This window comes from Myotis lucifugus, unplaced genomic scaffold (assembly GCF_000147115.1).
Source record: "Myotis lucifugus unplaced genomic scaffold, Myoluc2.0 scaffold_6, whole genome shotgun sequence".
NCBI lineage: Eukaryota > Metazoa > Chordata > Mammalia > Chiroptera > Vespertilionidae > Myotis > Myotis lucifugus.
The window spans coordinates 3,490,958-3,507,457 of NW_005871054.1; the positions used below are offsets into that span (position 1 = coordinate 3,490,958).

At 42.5% G+C, this 16,500-nt stretch overlaps 1 long non-coding RNA gene across 1 annotated transcript in view; it reads right to left on the bottom strand.

Moving 5' to 3' along the window:
• Window positions 1–2,391: 2,391 nt before the first annotated feature.
• The window catches only part of LOC106694753, a 14,872-nt gene continuing 763 nt past the window's right edge, over window positions 2,392–16,500 (bottom strand). The window contains exon 2 of the long non-coding RNA XR_001345803.2: window positions 2,392–2,550. This is a non-coding gene — a long non-coding RNA (uncharacterized LOC106694753). The remainder of the gene's footprint in view (window positions 2,551–16,500) is intronic.

Sequence of the window (16,500 nt, forward strand, 5' to 3'; positions counted from 1 at the left end):
TTTACCCCTGTGTTCAGAGTATCTCTTAGGGGAGGGGGGGCAGTTGAAATAGTACAGAAAATTGCAATGGGGAGCTGTAAAAAGCTGGGAGAATCTGTTTCAAGATGTTTGCTTTTTTTGGTAGAACAAAAAGTGCATTTTGTTAGAGACAAATATTTTTGTGATAAAAAAACATTTTATGTGAAGTGTAGATTGGACTTTTAATATAAAAAAGAAATGTTAAGCCATTCTATTTTAGGAAGGTTTGGCGTCTCAAATGAAAGCTGTTAGAACTGCATATATTGGAATGTTCTCACAACTGTTGTCATCCTATGTTCTTCTGCAAACCTGTTAAATTGCATGAGTGTAGGGATAAGGGAGCTTTTTTATTATTATTAATTGACACTCATTTTTAGCTGGCATGTGCTGGCAGGTCTTTCCAGACAGACCTCAGACGGTGCAAGGCAGAGCTTCAATCTGAAAGTTGGGAGAGTATTCCAAAGCCCTGTAACATGGAAGCTAGGAAGTGTAATATTAAAGTGATAAACATCTTATATTCAGTGTAATTCACAGTTTCTTTCATTCTTTCTCCTATCTATAGATCTAAATCAAAACAAATTCCATAAAAGAGGGGGTTATTTTCAAGCACATTTTCCTTCAGAGAGCTCTTGAATATTTTATCATATCTATTTCTATACATATGCTATACATTTCTAGATCCCTGTTGAACAAAATCCAAGGTGATGATATAAAAAACACACACACACAACAAAACCGATGACATTAGAATTCCTAGGAGATATAAAGTTAGCCCTTGTACATGTAATAAACTTTGTTTTGGCAATTAAGGAATACACAGAGATATTAAGTCAGAGAACAATATGTCTGAACTATTAAATTTTTTTCCAGGAGGTTATTAAAAATGTATTTCAAATTATCGAAGTGGCAGGAAAAAATAAAAAATAGTAACTTAAAAACGGTTACATTTTCCTTTGCTCTTGAGAAAGCACATGGGATTTCACAGGAGGTGATTCCAAGTAGAATATTTCCAAGCACCAAATATCCACTGTAGGACACCTTAGAGCACCCCCCCCCACACACACACACACCTTCCTAATAGTGAGACCTTTTGAGCTGTCACTGCAACAAACTGTGACTAGGTGGGCACTTCAACTGTCATCTGGCAATGGGAATACATGGGTTTCCTGGGTGTCCCTCGAATGTTGCAGAACCCTGGGAATTAGACATTCTCCTCACAAGGTCAAACAAAAAACCAGACCCGGATCACGGGCGCCGGCCAGGATCAAATGGGGCAGGAAGTACAAGCTCAGGATGTGAGGAGGGAATCTCGGGTGTCTGAGCAGAGTCTGCGTCCTCAAATGGTTAATCCCCCCAGGCTGTCATATTGCATAAACAGATCCTCCTTTAATAAAATTAATTAGGTTCTGAGCTTTATAGGGTGATGCCCACTGACCCTTCACATGCCTATTGTTCCCAGATCCCGGGGAAAGAAAAAGGAGAGGCTGCCCTGTCGGCGAGAGAGAGAGAGACACGCAAGTTGAAAGATTAGGAATCTCAAGCAGGAGCTGGACGAGGTGGGTGGAGGAAGCTAGGTAATGTTTGCTTCTGCAAGGAACTAAAAAAAAAAAAAAGGAAAACAACACAAAACCAACAGCGCGGTGATGGGGTTTTGTTAATTTCGCTTTTGCACGCGCCACGAAATTCAGGCAGCGTTGAGCTCCAGAGAAACACCCGGAGTCATTGCAGATTGCGGGGACGCGCCGCTTTGGTTCAAAAAAAAGGACCCGAGGCGCAAGGGGCAGGGTTAGGTGGAGGGCACGAGGGGGTCTGCAAGAGTCAAGCAGGAACCTGCAAACCCACTTAGATTCCCACCGCATCCCGCCCCTTTCTTCTCCCAGCGCTATCCCGGCGTTTCGTGGCACAAGTTGCTTCTGATCATTCTTTTAAGTTTGCTGAGGGAACTCCCGGGGGGCGGCGCGGGAGCTGGGATGGGGAGAGGTGAACCGAGGACCGTGGTCTTTCTCTTTTCTCTTCTCCACCAGGGGCTGGAGGTACCGGTCCTGGGGATTAAGAGAGCGCATCCCGGGCGCCTCTGGTCGAAGGAAATCTGAGGCACGACCGCAAACATTGCGCGATTTTGTTAGGGGGGAAAAAAATGTTAAAGGGAAAGAAAAGAACCGTCGACCGGATGTCTCCAATTACGGGGAGGGGGTGGGGGGTGGGGAAGAGACCAGAGAACAGAAAGAGAGGCGTTTGGCATGGACGGGGCAAAATTTGGAGAGGGTGGGTGTTGGAGGTGGGAAGAGACGCAGCAGGGTGAAATGCAAGCGATGAGGCTTCTGTGAGGAGGAGAGGAAAACAGGAAAATGAAGCAGAACTACAGAAATGACAAAGTGTTGAGTGCTGATTTATTGCAGAAGCCTCTGGTCATTTCCATATATTGAAATGCGCCCAAGCGGCCAGTCAGTCAATTTCTTCTGAGCTGCTGCCGCCGCTGCCCACGGGCTGCCCACGTGACTCCCCTTCAGTCAGCCTCTTCACCACCAGCGCCTGAAACAGACAGCAGAGGAGGAAAGAAAGAGAGTGAGGCAGAGCAGGCGTCTGTGTACTGTAGTGGGTGATGTGGGAAGGAGGAATGTGGCCTGGGGAGGGCAGGGGCAGGTTTCATGGTCCATTAAAGTGTTACATCCACTTACCTCCCCCTGGAATCTTTCTAATTTTCTCTCTCTTCTCTCTCTTTTTCTCCCCCCCCCCCCCCTGCACTCTTCTTTTCTTCTTTATTTCTCCCCCTTTAAACCATTCAGAAAGGGGACAGAATATACAGAAATAGAGAAATCACTCTACAAACACATAATGGGCATGGGCGTGGAGATGCAGGATATTTAAGTCAGATTTGATTTTGGTGTCTTTGATACTACCCATTGCTTGGGTAGATTTTTCTTAAAGAAAGGTGTGTGTGCGTGCGCACACACACGCACACACAAATCCGAGATAAAAGCCAGCGAGTTGTTAAAAAATGAATTTGCAGCATTAGAGCTGTTAGCATCATTCAGCAAGCAGCAAGCTTGATAATTTCCAGGTGTTGGGGAAAGCCGTTGTCCGGGAGTTCTTACAGAGCTTATAAATCCCTGTTGGGAGGGAGGAAAAAAAAATCTTTGGAGGTGAATGAAATATCAAATCACAAGCCTCCTATGTAGATTTATGATTGCATAAGAAGCTTGATCATTTCCATATACTGAAATGTGCTGTCCTCCTGAGCCTACCCAGCCCTTCCAGGAGACGAGGTGCTCCGTTCTGCCTTGATCAATGTTGACTATGAAGCAAGAAAGGAGGGGGGTGGGGGTGGAAAGCAGGCTGGCACCAGATGGAGCGGGGTCCCGGGAAAGGTCAAGGTTAGCCCAGGCTGCTATTGAGTCGGTAGCAGCCTCACAGATAGATCTCTGCCTCGAAGGCACCCACTGGGGCTTCTCAAAATCAAATCTAATAGAAAAGGCAGTCACAGAATGAAATCGCTTCATCTGAATGCTAAAATTGTTATTAGGCTACATTAGAGAGATATCAGGCACGTGGTTACCCAAAAAGGGAGCATGCCTAGCAGTTTGTGTCTGAAAGAAAAGCGATGAATATGTTGATAACATCAGTAATAAGCAAGTAGCAGAGATGGGTATCTTTTATTTTATTTTATTTTTGTCTGAAGACCAGATTAACATATTAAATGAACATCATCCCCGCCTTTTTTTTTTTTTTTAAAGCAGGACAACCTTGGAATTCTTCTTTGGTGGGGAGGGGGGAATGTGTGTAGAAGAAATCATTCAATCTAGACATAGGTGACCCTTATTGATCAAGAAGTTCGACTCACTACTTAAGGAACTTGGTTAGCATCTTCCACCAGGTGTGTGCCTTTGGAAATTTATTCCTCAGGCATTACTTTCGAGGTTGACTCTGCTATGGAAAGTATTTCTGGCGTTGGACCACTGCAAATGGAAATCTGTCAGAGGTCTTCCTCCTCTCCCTCTTCTTCACCTTCCTCTTTTTCCACTTACATTCTTTTTGGAGATAGAAGTATTTCTGGAGAAAATGTCTCACAGGCAAATCCCAGCCTAGGAGAGTGCCTGGGATAGGACAGACATCGCCTGTTGGGGTAGCCACACTAGTATTTTTCAGACAGTCTCTCCCCCCCCCCCCCCAGTTATCATAATGAAACCCACATTAGCTGTTTTTAACCTACAGCACAGCCATATCTTCAAGAAGGATTTAGTCTTGTAAAATAAATGCGGGCCACACTAGATTAAACATGATGACTGCACTCCAAGGGTTAATAAATTTAGAATTAACAGATCATCCCAGCTTGATACAGCTACTATAGATGATTTAATATGCAGCCTAAGCAGGTTGACAGTCAGCTCACAGATGCAGATAAGATCAAACAGTCTCTTGATTCAATAGATGGAATGGTTGCACTGAGTGTCTAGAAGGTGAGTGACAGAACATATATGGCAGGGGCTCTGGTAGAGAGGAGCTTCGAGTCCCGACTGCTGCTTTGTGCACTGGTTTTCTTTTCCCAACAGTTCACCTTCGGTGGCAATAAAACCCAGAGCAGGGGCTTAACAATGCTCCTCATCCCATCGAGTAATGGGAGCTTGTTTAAGTTTCCAGTAAGGAAAAGATGGATACCTTTAATATCAAGATCTATTTCTAATTAGTTCTGCCTGGTAGCTAATATCCACCCGTTCCTCTCCCTCTCTCTCCTCACAGGCACCCAGGTCAGGGCTCTAAAAGACAGGGTACAAGATTCCTGGATGATGCAGATAAAGGCAGGCTCATTGCTGAAATTATAGAGGTAATTTCCTCAGTCCTCTACTTTGCTCTAGCTGTGAAGATCTGAATATGGAAATGAGGTACAGAGCTAAGTTGAAATTCAAACTCCAGTACATAGCCACTGTGAGGGGTTTACACTAGGGGAGAGCTTAGATTTCTGAAACTGATGTTAGAAAATTGCAACACTTGGGGGCTTGGGCATTGGAAGACTGAGGTGGATTTAACAGAAAAAGTTGAGTATCTATGTCATCAAGGCTTACTTACCTTGATGGCTCTAGCTAGAGTTTCTAATACCTGAGTTGTGTTTTTTTTTAAAGATGTAAATCCCTTTATCTGTTCCAACTCTAGTATTTAAGCAAGACAAAAAACAATCTTAATAGAAGTGTATGGGATCTGATGTGATGGACAAGTTTATAACAGTTTTTATGATTTGATCAAGAGCAAGGGCTCCTTCTAAACCCATTAGATTCTGTCATGTGAATATATATTCAGGCAATTTAAAAATGCATATGATGTATCCAATAGACCGGCACAGGTCTGAATTGTATCGTGTGTTATTCTCCCCTACCACCCTTTTCTCCAAATCTTAATATGAAAATCTGTAATAGAGTGACTATAGAGCTACGGCAATCAGCTTTCCAATGTTCCTAACTTGGTTGTTTCATTTATTTATTTTATTTCATTTTATTTTTGAATATCAAACTGTCCAGTCCACACGATGAGCTAATGGCCCACAAAATTTTCCTTTAATAAATAAGGCCATTTAAAATTGAGTAATAGCTCTACACGCTGTTAACACTTTAACTTTTCCCTCCCAGTCTTAATGTCCTTGTATAGCATGCTATTCCTCTAATTCAGAATTTATTATCCTTAGATAACCCTAGAAAATCCTTAAAATTTTTCACTCTTTAAAAACGCTGTTTTGAATCTTGGTGTGATGTAGTGTTTTTTGGTGTTGTTTGTTTTTGTTTTTTAGAAATAAAATCTGTATCTATGTAAACTGCATGTTTAAAGGTTTAGGGATAAAAGCAAATCTTCCAAATTTTAGGCTGAGGGATTTATTTACAGTGAATCTGTAACTGACAGGAGGAACTCTGAACCCAGGAATGGCTGTTCCTGGAGCAGGGGCAGCGGGCATTTATTTCACATATTAACCAGATCTAAATGCTTCCCAATTTTATTCTCCCTTTCTTGGACAACCTGTGATTGCAGCAGGGGGCACTACCAACATACGAATTACTTGGAAGGAGGAAGCTCAGGCTCTCCTGTTTCCCGGGCTACTTGGAGGCATAACCACTGAAAACAGTTATCTCTCAGAAATTTGCATATTTATGGTGCCTCCTGCAGGTTCCTGTGATTGCTTTACAGTCAGGAAAGGTAACAGAAAAATATATATTCTCCTTTAAAACATGAAAAAGGATCATCTAGGAACAGTGACTCTAATAGGAGACTAATCCTTGCAAAGCCTCTAGCATGAAATGTGTTTCTGGAACATTTTTTGTCTTGTTTTTGTTTTAGGATTTGAAGGGAATATTTTGGAAGTTTCAGGGTCCAAGTCTCTGATTCCTTGAAAATAGATACAGGAAAATACTTAACATTTTGAGAAAAAATTAGCATAGGCTTACTTATTCATTGAATGAATGCCTCTAAAGAACAGAAAATTCCTTACAGGCATAGCAAAGCCATCCAATAGATCATTTAAAAGCCTAGTTCCATGGCACGTCTATTTTTTTAGTCCTAGTCATAAGCAATGAACAAATGTGCAATGTAGCTTTGGATATAAAAGTTAATTAGGTCTCAGAAGAGAATAGTTTCATTTTTATTGGCTCTGAGTTCCAAGGATACCTTGGATACACCTTTTCTTTCAGCCCTTTTTGACCTTCTTTGTGGAAACTGAACCTGGGCCAGACACTCCAGCTCGTTTGGTTCTGGATGCCAGGCTTCTGTTCCTCTGCTTGCTCTCTTGAAAAGCATCCCACCAAAGTAAGCTTCGTAATTGAAATTACACCCAGAAAAATCTAATCTTATCTCCACCTCAGGACCAAGGTGCAGTTAATGTGACGTTTTATCAGGGTTTCAGTTCAGTGAGAGATTTCATATACGCTCCCGTTGGCAATACTTGAACACAGGAATGTGGAGACTGAAGCTTTCATTCTGAGTCGTTCATTTTCCGTGTATCTTCATCAGAACCTTGTCCTTATTTTATCGCAAGTTTGCTGTACGTAATTTCCTTCCTTCTTAAAAGGCCAGTGTACAGTGCTCGCAGAACTGTTATCGGCAGTCATCAGCAAACATCCTTACTGATGGTGGAATTCCAAATACACAGCCTTCTCTGTCTCCCATCCTTCTATGGAAATGCCGATCAAAACCAAGGGGGTGAAAATAATTTTTCATGCAGTTTTTACACAATAAAGACACCATGTAGTAAAAATAATATGTGCTATCAATAACGCGCGGTGACATAAATGCCCAAATTGCAAAGCAGAAGGATTCTCTGATCACACATTAGTCACTGCAACAGTATGTGTACTTAGGTAGTTCCTTCCAGTGTAACATTAGGCGGTATCTCTGTTTGTTATTCTGACTAGGGAAATTCTCATTAAAATAATTACTGCCATCATCTTATTATTTCAGTGGAAGTTTGCCCATAATGTTTGGGCATTTGCTGTTATGTTAAATATATATATTTCACCATTAATATTTCTTTCCTTGCTGCTGGTCAATCTCTGGTCCCTAAAAAGTGAAGAAAAGATACCATCTGACATGACATCAGGGGCTTTGTTGCCTCTTTCTGCTCCTACAGTGAAAAGCTTCTTCCGTTTAGAATACTTAAACATTGAAAGCAATGAATATCAACTTTTTACCACTGTCAGAAATGGATTGGTTTGGAACATTTCTACAAAGCAGATATCGTGTCAATCTTACTGAGGGTAAAATAGCTGAAAACACAAGGCTGAGCTCAGTATTTAAAATTTTCTCTTTGTCACATTAATTTCAAGAGATTGAAACCTTTAAATGCGAAGATCAGTGGAATTAAAATAATCCAGCTTGGAATGCTAAAGATGTTACTAAAGTTAAAGTCATATAATTTTTTTAAAAGTAGTTCCTTTTTGGTTTGAGGCTGCTTTTCAGTCTGATTTATTTATGCTAAGATAAAAGAAAAAAATTCAGAGTTGCAAGTTCCCATTAAGGAGAGTTAACTTCCTGAAAGCATGTGTTTTAAAATGAGTATACTTATAACTTTCTAGAACCTTTAAATCAACACATCCAAAAGATCTAAAATCATTAGCAAAACCCCTTTATGTGCATAATATTCAAATAATTAATTTACATACTCCCCCCCATATGTTTACTGTCAAAAACCGAGTTTATTTGAAAAATTCTCCTACTAATTAAGCTAGGAGTCCAAGATTGAGTATTTTGAGAAGAGAGGGTCATCATTCTTTCCCCGTTATATTTGAAGAGCACATACTGATATTTCCCTGGCTCCCTGAGCAAGGCCATAAAAATCACTGTTTGAGGATGGGTAGGGGGCAGTTGCCAATATAAGGCTCTGTGAGCCTTGCCTCTTTCATATTAGAACCAGCTAGAACAGGCTTTGATATTTAAAGAAGATAGTATCTGGAGAATCAGACTCCAGAATTAATCTCTCAGAGTTACTCGGTGCCTGGATTTTGGCTGTATAAATATTTTATTGCACTTCAAAATCTGAGAATTGAGAACAATAAAAATAACATTTTATCTATGGTATATAGGAATTTGAAGTTTCTGGGAATCTAAATGATCTACTTTGTAAGCCTTTATTCAGGTGCCAGACATTTCCTAGGGCCCTACTCTGTGCTGAGAGAGGAAAAAGATGAAAAAGGACAGAGGCTCTACCCTGTAAGCACTGACAACCCAGGACTTGAGCCATGCAGTGGCTTTTATGACAAAAGTTATTATATAACATGTACACAGAAAAACATGCAATTGTTTCCACCTGACGCAAATGGGCTTGCAGTTTATAATGTTTAGTTTAGATAGCAGTACAAATGACCCACACTTAACTATTTAAAGAAGTGAAATCACATAATTTTCTACTACTGTATATGCATATTTAATTTATTAGTAAGCAGACACAAATACCCGTGTGTTGTTCATCTTCAGCAGCAACTGAAAATACCCTTGTGAAATTCATTCTTTGATTCGACAAATGTATTAAATGCCTACTATGTGTTAGGGAGGCGAGACACTGCCATTTAAAAAATGATACATTCACACATGCTTGTTAGAAGCAGTCTATAATATTGTCTACAAAACAAATGTAGTACAGAAAGCTCATTTCTCAAAAGTAACTAGTTAAGCTATTGAATAATGTCATAAAAATGAAAAAGCAAAAGCCCAACCCAAATAGATTACCACAGACATCCATGACCAAACCTCATTAATTTACTATTCTAATTTCTGGCCAATCAAGCTCTTTCTCTACAACAGTGGTTCTCAACCTTCTGGCCCTTTAAATACAGTTCCTCATGTTGTGACCCAACCATAAAATTATTTTCGTTGCTACTTCATAACTGTAATGTTGCTACTGTTCTGAATCGTAATGTAAATATCTGATATGCAGGATGGTCTTAGGTGACCCCTGTGAAAGGGTCGTTCGACCGCCAAAAGGGTCGCGACCCACAGGTTGAGAACCGCTGCTCTAGAAAGTAAAAATCTGTTGTCAGAAGTCACCAGAGCTGTATGCCTTCAAATAGGTCCTTGCTAAAGGCTTACAATCAGCAATGTGAAGCCAGGGTTGTATAGAGCGGGGATAATAGTGTGCATCTATCTGTATGGCTTTGGCATGTGTGACTCGTGAACTTTATGTGACATAAAGGCTTGTGCCTGTGTATGTGTATCTTAGTGCCTTAAAAATAAAAGCCATCCAAGAGCAGGAGCCACGTCTCATGTCTGCTCAGTGCAGTGCTCCATAAAGAAAGAAAGAATAACAATCCTTAGGACCAGATTCTTTATTTTATAGGAACCTGGAGGCTTAGATAGCTGACCTGTGCAAGGGACTTTTTTTTTTAACAGAAAGAGAGAGAAAACAGGCAAATTGTATACAACCAGGAGTGGGAGGCTAGAGAGATTTATCCACTACCATGCTGCCAAAGAAAGATGAACTAGAAATAGGCATTTTCTACCACAAGAGTTACCTTTGCTAAATTTGGCAGGAAAAAAAAATACTGATGATTAACTATCAGGAGAAAAAAAGTGTCTTAATTTCTGGAAAAGGGACCAGAATAGTCCCAGCTATTCAGTGTTCTCTGGGAATGGTTGGCACACATCTGGAGTGGTCGCGGGCCTAGATAGTTGTGGGGTTTATGAGAAACTGGCAGAGAAGGAACTTGAGCCTGGTGACTTGCTTTGGTGACTGCTTCTCTTTTGCCAGCCAATTCCAGAGGAGACCAACCAAAGCTATTGTGCAGTGAGAATGATCAAGGCCGTATGGTAACCTGATGGCCTGATTTGGTGGTTTGATTCCAGTCAGAGGACAGAGAAAAGAACTGCTTTTCTTTGGAAGTGAAAAGGTTTCCAAGTGCAGACATGGTTGCTGCACAGTTCTTGGTGGGTCTTTCTGTCTGAAGTCATCAGTGACTTTAGGGCCTGGTCACAAAACCTAGCCAATGCCACATCTCGGTGTGTGTGTGTGTGTGTGAGGGACAAAGAGCTCCATATATGTGAAAACACCATCTTAGCTCGTCTGCCACCTGAGCTTTATGGGAAAACTTTTCTAATGCAGGAAGAGTTGGAGAACCCAGGGTTTGAGCCTTTTACCTTCATCTTCATCCTATTTCTACTCCCTTCTGATGGACTTGTTAACTAGAGAAACTACCATCACCATCATCACCATCACCATCCTGTTTTCCTTACGATAGAATTAGTTTCAGCCATATCATTACTAACAAACATTACTTACATATTATGGTGGTGGTAGACCAGGTTAATAGAACATATTTCAAAAAACCTAGTCCATCAGATAACCCAAGGTAAATTCTTGATCAATCTGTCAACAATCCAAGTCAGGCAGAGAAATACAAAGTGTTTGTATATAGTCCTTGGGTGGTTCAATGCAGACTGCACCATGTTAGCTGTAGCTTTCTGAACAAACCAAGTGGTACCAGGAAAGCTAACATCTTATTTCTGAAATAAGATGTTAATACTTCTTTCATTTTTACCATACTGTAAGTAGACAAGATAGAGATGATCTGAGGTGTCTTATTGTTCCTTTTCTTCAGAATGTAATACAAAATGTATACCTCTGTGTATGTATATGAGGCTGCAACATTTCTTAACTTATATCTTGATTTTTAGTTGTTTCTCTATGTCTCTCTCTGTATATATATTTTAATATACATTTTTTCATATATATCTATTACAGGATAATAAAATGTATAATAAAGGCAAAGAATACTTGTCCAAATAAAGGACTAACTGCCTATAAAATTTCTTTTTAGACAGTGAAGTCATAGCTAGCAATTGGCTAAAAGACCATCTGAAACAACTAAAATTCATTTCTGTGAAATTTTCTTAGAAAGGGAGTGAGGATAGGAGGAAGGGGGAGAGAGGGAGAGATAGAGATAGAGATAGAGAGAGAGAGAGAGAGAGAGAGAACTCACCTTCCTCAGCTGTTATTCTGTTTTTTATAAAACAACTTCACATCTGGACTGATAACTTGAATTCCACCCAGTGCCATTTAAATAGCTTAAGTTATAAACCTCTTAAACTCGGGGTTTATAATAGAAACACTGACAGACCCTTAACTATAGTGCCTCTATAGTAATGAAAGCACAACTATTTCATTATAGCAGTGTCTGGCAGGGCTGCTATAATTAAGAGTCTGTCAGCGTTTCCATTAAAAACCCAAATTTTAAGAGGTTTTTAACTCACATTGTTTTAAATCACATTGGACTGAAACTTACTGTACAAAGTGTCAGACCAGATGTGTGTGTGTGTGTGCACGTTGTGTTACTTTTCTTTTTGTTTACCCCTCCCCCCAAAGAGGGAAATAGGTGAAGCTTGTTTTTAATATTAGGTGTGAAAAACAGGTATTAAAGCTTGTTTTTAATATTAGGTGTGAAAAACAGGTATTAAAAATTATTCCCTTGTTAAAGGCAAAAGATTCATGGAGGGGGGTTCACAGAGACTGAAGTTTGAGATATTTTTTGTTTGTTCTTACTGTATTTTTTTCCTTGGGAAGCATTCTCATTTGGGTAACCAGATTTGTACATACCTAAAAAAGCAATGTTAAAGAAAAATGGATCTTTTGATACTGAGTTTTGATACTATTTGATGACAATATCTTGCACTGTATTCTTAATTGTTCAGCTGCTCTGATATTTGGGATTAAATTTCTTTAAGTCTCACCATCCTTGGTGGGAATTACTTTCAGGCTGAGATGCACTCTTAATAGGGTTGCCTGATCAAAGCCTTATTAGTTTGGGGGGGGGGGTGACTAATGGAGTTTGGATGGTTACATTGGTTTCATTTATGTAGTGATAGGATTTATTCACTGTTAAACTCAAAAACCATTTATTGAGCATCTACTATGTGCTGAGTATTGCATGAAGACATCTCTAACACAGGACATTGGTCTGGCTTCATTGCCCCGCAGCTGTGTGTGTTTGAAGTCAATGTTAGGGAGTTGACTATTTCACCTAGCAGTGTTCTAAACAGAACTCCTTGTTGTCTTAAAAGGGGCCTCTTAAGTGGTGAGACTACTGCTCCCCTCTCCCTACACATTATTGACTCAGCACACAGCTGCCCAGTCTGGAGGCAAGTATAGGCTTATTTAGAGCAGATTCAGCTTTTTGATTCCTCCCTCCCTCCCTCCCTCCTCTTATTTTTTGGATAGGTTCATCCAGGTATGTGAGGTGGCCTGCCTGCCAGCCAGCCAAAGGCCCAGGGAGCCTCTGGAGAAATACCAGACTAAGTGTTGCCCCAGGAACCTCCCTGGGGGAAGTCTGTGCCTTTGTAGAAGTTGTAGACACTGCCCCCCAGGGGCCTCCTTAGGTCCCAGACTCTGGATCACACTGGAAGTAGAGGAGGAAGAAATGTGGCCCTTCTGCTCACCTTTCAATTTAGGTGCCCACATAAAGCCCACCTCCTTCCCCCCCATCCCCCTTTCTCATTTCAATTAATTTTCCTTTGTCCTAACAACATCCTAGCACTCCCACCAGCAAGAACCCCCAAATGCAAACCTAAGCTAAGTGTAGAATCCGTACCTAAGTTTCATTTTTATGACGATGACTGCCCATTCTCTATTTTCTGACCTGCCTTTAGGGGGGAAAAATAGTGAAAAGCAAGGTGGGATCGATAGTATTTTTAACCATTCATTCAGCCATTCATTTATTTATCTTTAAGTCTATAAAGGTATTTCCCCCTAAAGGCAGGCAGTGAATATTTTATTTTAATCTTGTAGTTTCCATCGAGACAGACCTTTTAACCCTTCCTTCTCCGGCTCAGCCTGAGCGGGAGTCTCCCGCGCCAGGCGATCCATGGCACGAGGGCTGGGACTGTATTAAGTCTCCCTCTTCGAGCTGTTTGTTGACCACGTTCACGTTCAGAGCCCTGGAGCTAAAAGCACTTTACACCATAAAATAAAAGCACTGTCTTTTTTTTCTAAAAGGTTACGTCTGGAGGCCACGCGGCTCATACTTCATACCGAAAACTACTGAAAGGACTATGAAATCCTCGATGATTTACACTCTCTCACTGCATTAGGGTATAGATCTACTCGACTCTAAAAATACGGTGGGTTTCTAACCGACGTGAATATATGTGCATTATTTCAGAAAGTCTGTTAGAAAACTTGTCAACACATTATAAAGCATAAACCAGGACTTGGCTATTAAGTAGGGAGATCAGAGGCAGAATATATACTGCAGGAAGTCCTGGGGAGTCTCCTCCGCAGGCAAGATAAAAAGGGGGCGGAGGGGAGGGGAGGGGTCGTCTGCTGGCCTGGAGTTTACACGCCATGTCGTCACCAAAGGTTTGGGAGAGAGCCCACGGAGGGTATTACCCCCTTAGTGGAATCAGCAAAGGTTCTGCAGCTCCAAATGAAGTTAACTGAACGGTCAGAAAATAATTTTAACGTAGTCATAATTTATTACTTTCTAAAAGCCACTTTTGGAAAGGTAAATATGCTTCTTGTGTATCCAAGTGTGCTCGTTTAAAGTGACCTTTCACCTCTCTACAAAACCACCTGCATCATTAATCAATACTTATGTAATATTTTAAAACCTCTTAAAACAACACATCTTTATGTCTTTAAGCAATCAGACAAACCCTCCCCCTCCCCCCCTTTTGGGCGCTTTAGCGAGCATCCAGCCATCCAGCCACATTAAGGGAGGGGGCATCACTCGTTCGGGCGAGCCCGAGGTACTGTGACTTGGGGTCCGCGACCAGAAGGGACCAAATGCCTACACACAGTTCTGGGTTTCTGGACTGGGTGAAATCAGGCTGGGGGAGGGGCGGGAGTGGAGGGCAGTTCCTATTTCACTCTGGGTATTTTATGATGGTAAAATTAAATATATGTTAATGGTGGAAATGTCACTGCTTACCTCTCCATTGGCACCCAGGGAAAGCAGCTGCAAAACTAGGTTTTTAATGTATGTTTTAAGATGTGGTTTAGGAAGGAACCCCCCTAGAATCTGAAGCAAGTGCAATAACATAGCAGACTAGCAGACCTACTTGTAACTAAGTGCTTAATTTCCTATGTTTTCTTTTTAAAAAGAAAATCAATAAAATGTTGCCAGTTATTTATTGGAAATAACCACAGATAGCGGCCCTGATAGGGTCCCGGTTGTAGAGAGCACACAACTGTGTAATGAATTATAATTCTGAAGACTGTTAAATGTGAACCACACAACCTTTCAGAGGTAATAAAGTCATTACTTTTTACACTGCAGCCAACCCCTGAAAAGCTTTATACACACCATTATATATAAATCATACATATATATTTCCACAACACACTCGCCCATTGATATACCTTCTCTATATGTGGACTTTTATGGATGGATGGGGAAAATATTTAAATTCGAAAGGCTCGGTCCCGAAAGAATCTGACTCCCTATTGTTACCTGAAGGGACTTTTATTTACTTTATTATTCAAAGGCCTCCCAGTGGCACGTTCTTCTTCCCTCTCCTCCCCTCCTTCGAACTATTCTTCTCTTAGCCTCGCTCCTCCCCGCCTCCCCCACCCTGCAAGGACATTCTTTTGGTTGCTCTAAGTTTAACTCGACAAAAAAAAAAAAAAATAGTAGTGGCAGAGAGATGCTGACCTGCTCTGAAGAACTCATGAAAAAGGGGAAATGGTGTAACGTACACGCTACAGAGCTTTACTGAAAGTGAATCTTCCTGCTTCTTAAACAGGATTTGAGTCCCCCCCCTCCCACCCCCCGCCAAACTGGAGAGAAACAACAAACCACGTTTACACAAATGCAGTCCAGCCCACATCTCTCCTAATGTTGCGCGTCAAAACTCCTTTTTCTTCCTTACAGGAACCCGAAGCTTCGCTGAGCTAGGCAAGCCAGTCATTTTCCAATAGGTTTGAAACTTTACTAAGACAACACATGAATAAACAGCCGCTCGCCGGCACGGCTGGGAGGTGGGTGCGCCCGTGCCAGCCCAGGCCCTTGCTTAAAATAATAAAGCCCCCTGCCGGGTGGGCGAGTTTACGAAAACCAAGTCCCTTAGACTGAGGAGGGGAAAGAGAAGCCACGAGGGGCTGTGGAGCTGCTTGGAGGAGACGGAAGGAGGCTCCTCGCTCTGCAGACACACACTCACGCACGTCCACCTGCAGCTCGGAGTCTCGCGGGCCACGGTGGCCCGCCTGCACCCAGCACGCTCCGCGCCCCCCTCGGACGGCAGTCCCTTCCCTCGCCCCCCTGCCCTTCCGGATCTGCAATTGCAGCGCGGTCTCCGCGGCCCAGGCTACAGGGTGGCGCAGGCCGGCAGGGAGGCTGGGAGGCGGGAGACGCCGGGGGACACTGTAGGCACGTTTCCGAATAAACTTTCCAATCGCAGGGGGTGCTGTTGCTGTACATTTTACGTAAAAACTGAAAGTATCCCACGCCAGAGTGAAGCCCGCTTTTTGACAGCGGTAGCGTGTGTGTGTGTGTGTGTGTGTGTGTGTGTGTGTGTGTGTACGCGCGCGCGCGCGCGGGTGCATTAAAGAGACAGGGGTTTATTTCCAACAGGTCTTCCCTAGTTTCCTGGGAACGTCTGCAGAAAGGCCAGAGGGGGTGATGCGGGCTCCGGGGTGGGCGGCTGGACGTGGGGAGCGTGGCGCTGACCCGGGGCGGTCACCCCACCACCATGGCATCCCCGCTGCTCCAGCGAGCCAGTCGCTCTCTCCATTCCCTATTTTCTCTCTCCGGGTAACAGCACAGGAATAGTTGTGCTCTGTCCGTAAGAAACATTTTCTTTTCATTCTCCTGTGCTTATGCAGTGGCTCCGGATTGGGAGGGGGTGTGTCCATCCTTGGGACCCGGTTCCGGGACCTCCCGCGGCGCCAGAGGCACGTTCCCAGGGATTGGAACTCCCAGGACTGCCCGTGCTTTGTCCTCTGGCCCGTGGCCGCTCGGAGAGGTGGACGCCTCGGCGCCTCCGTCGCCCCGGGTCCCGGCGCTCCCTCCGGGGGCCGAAACGTGC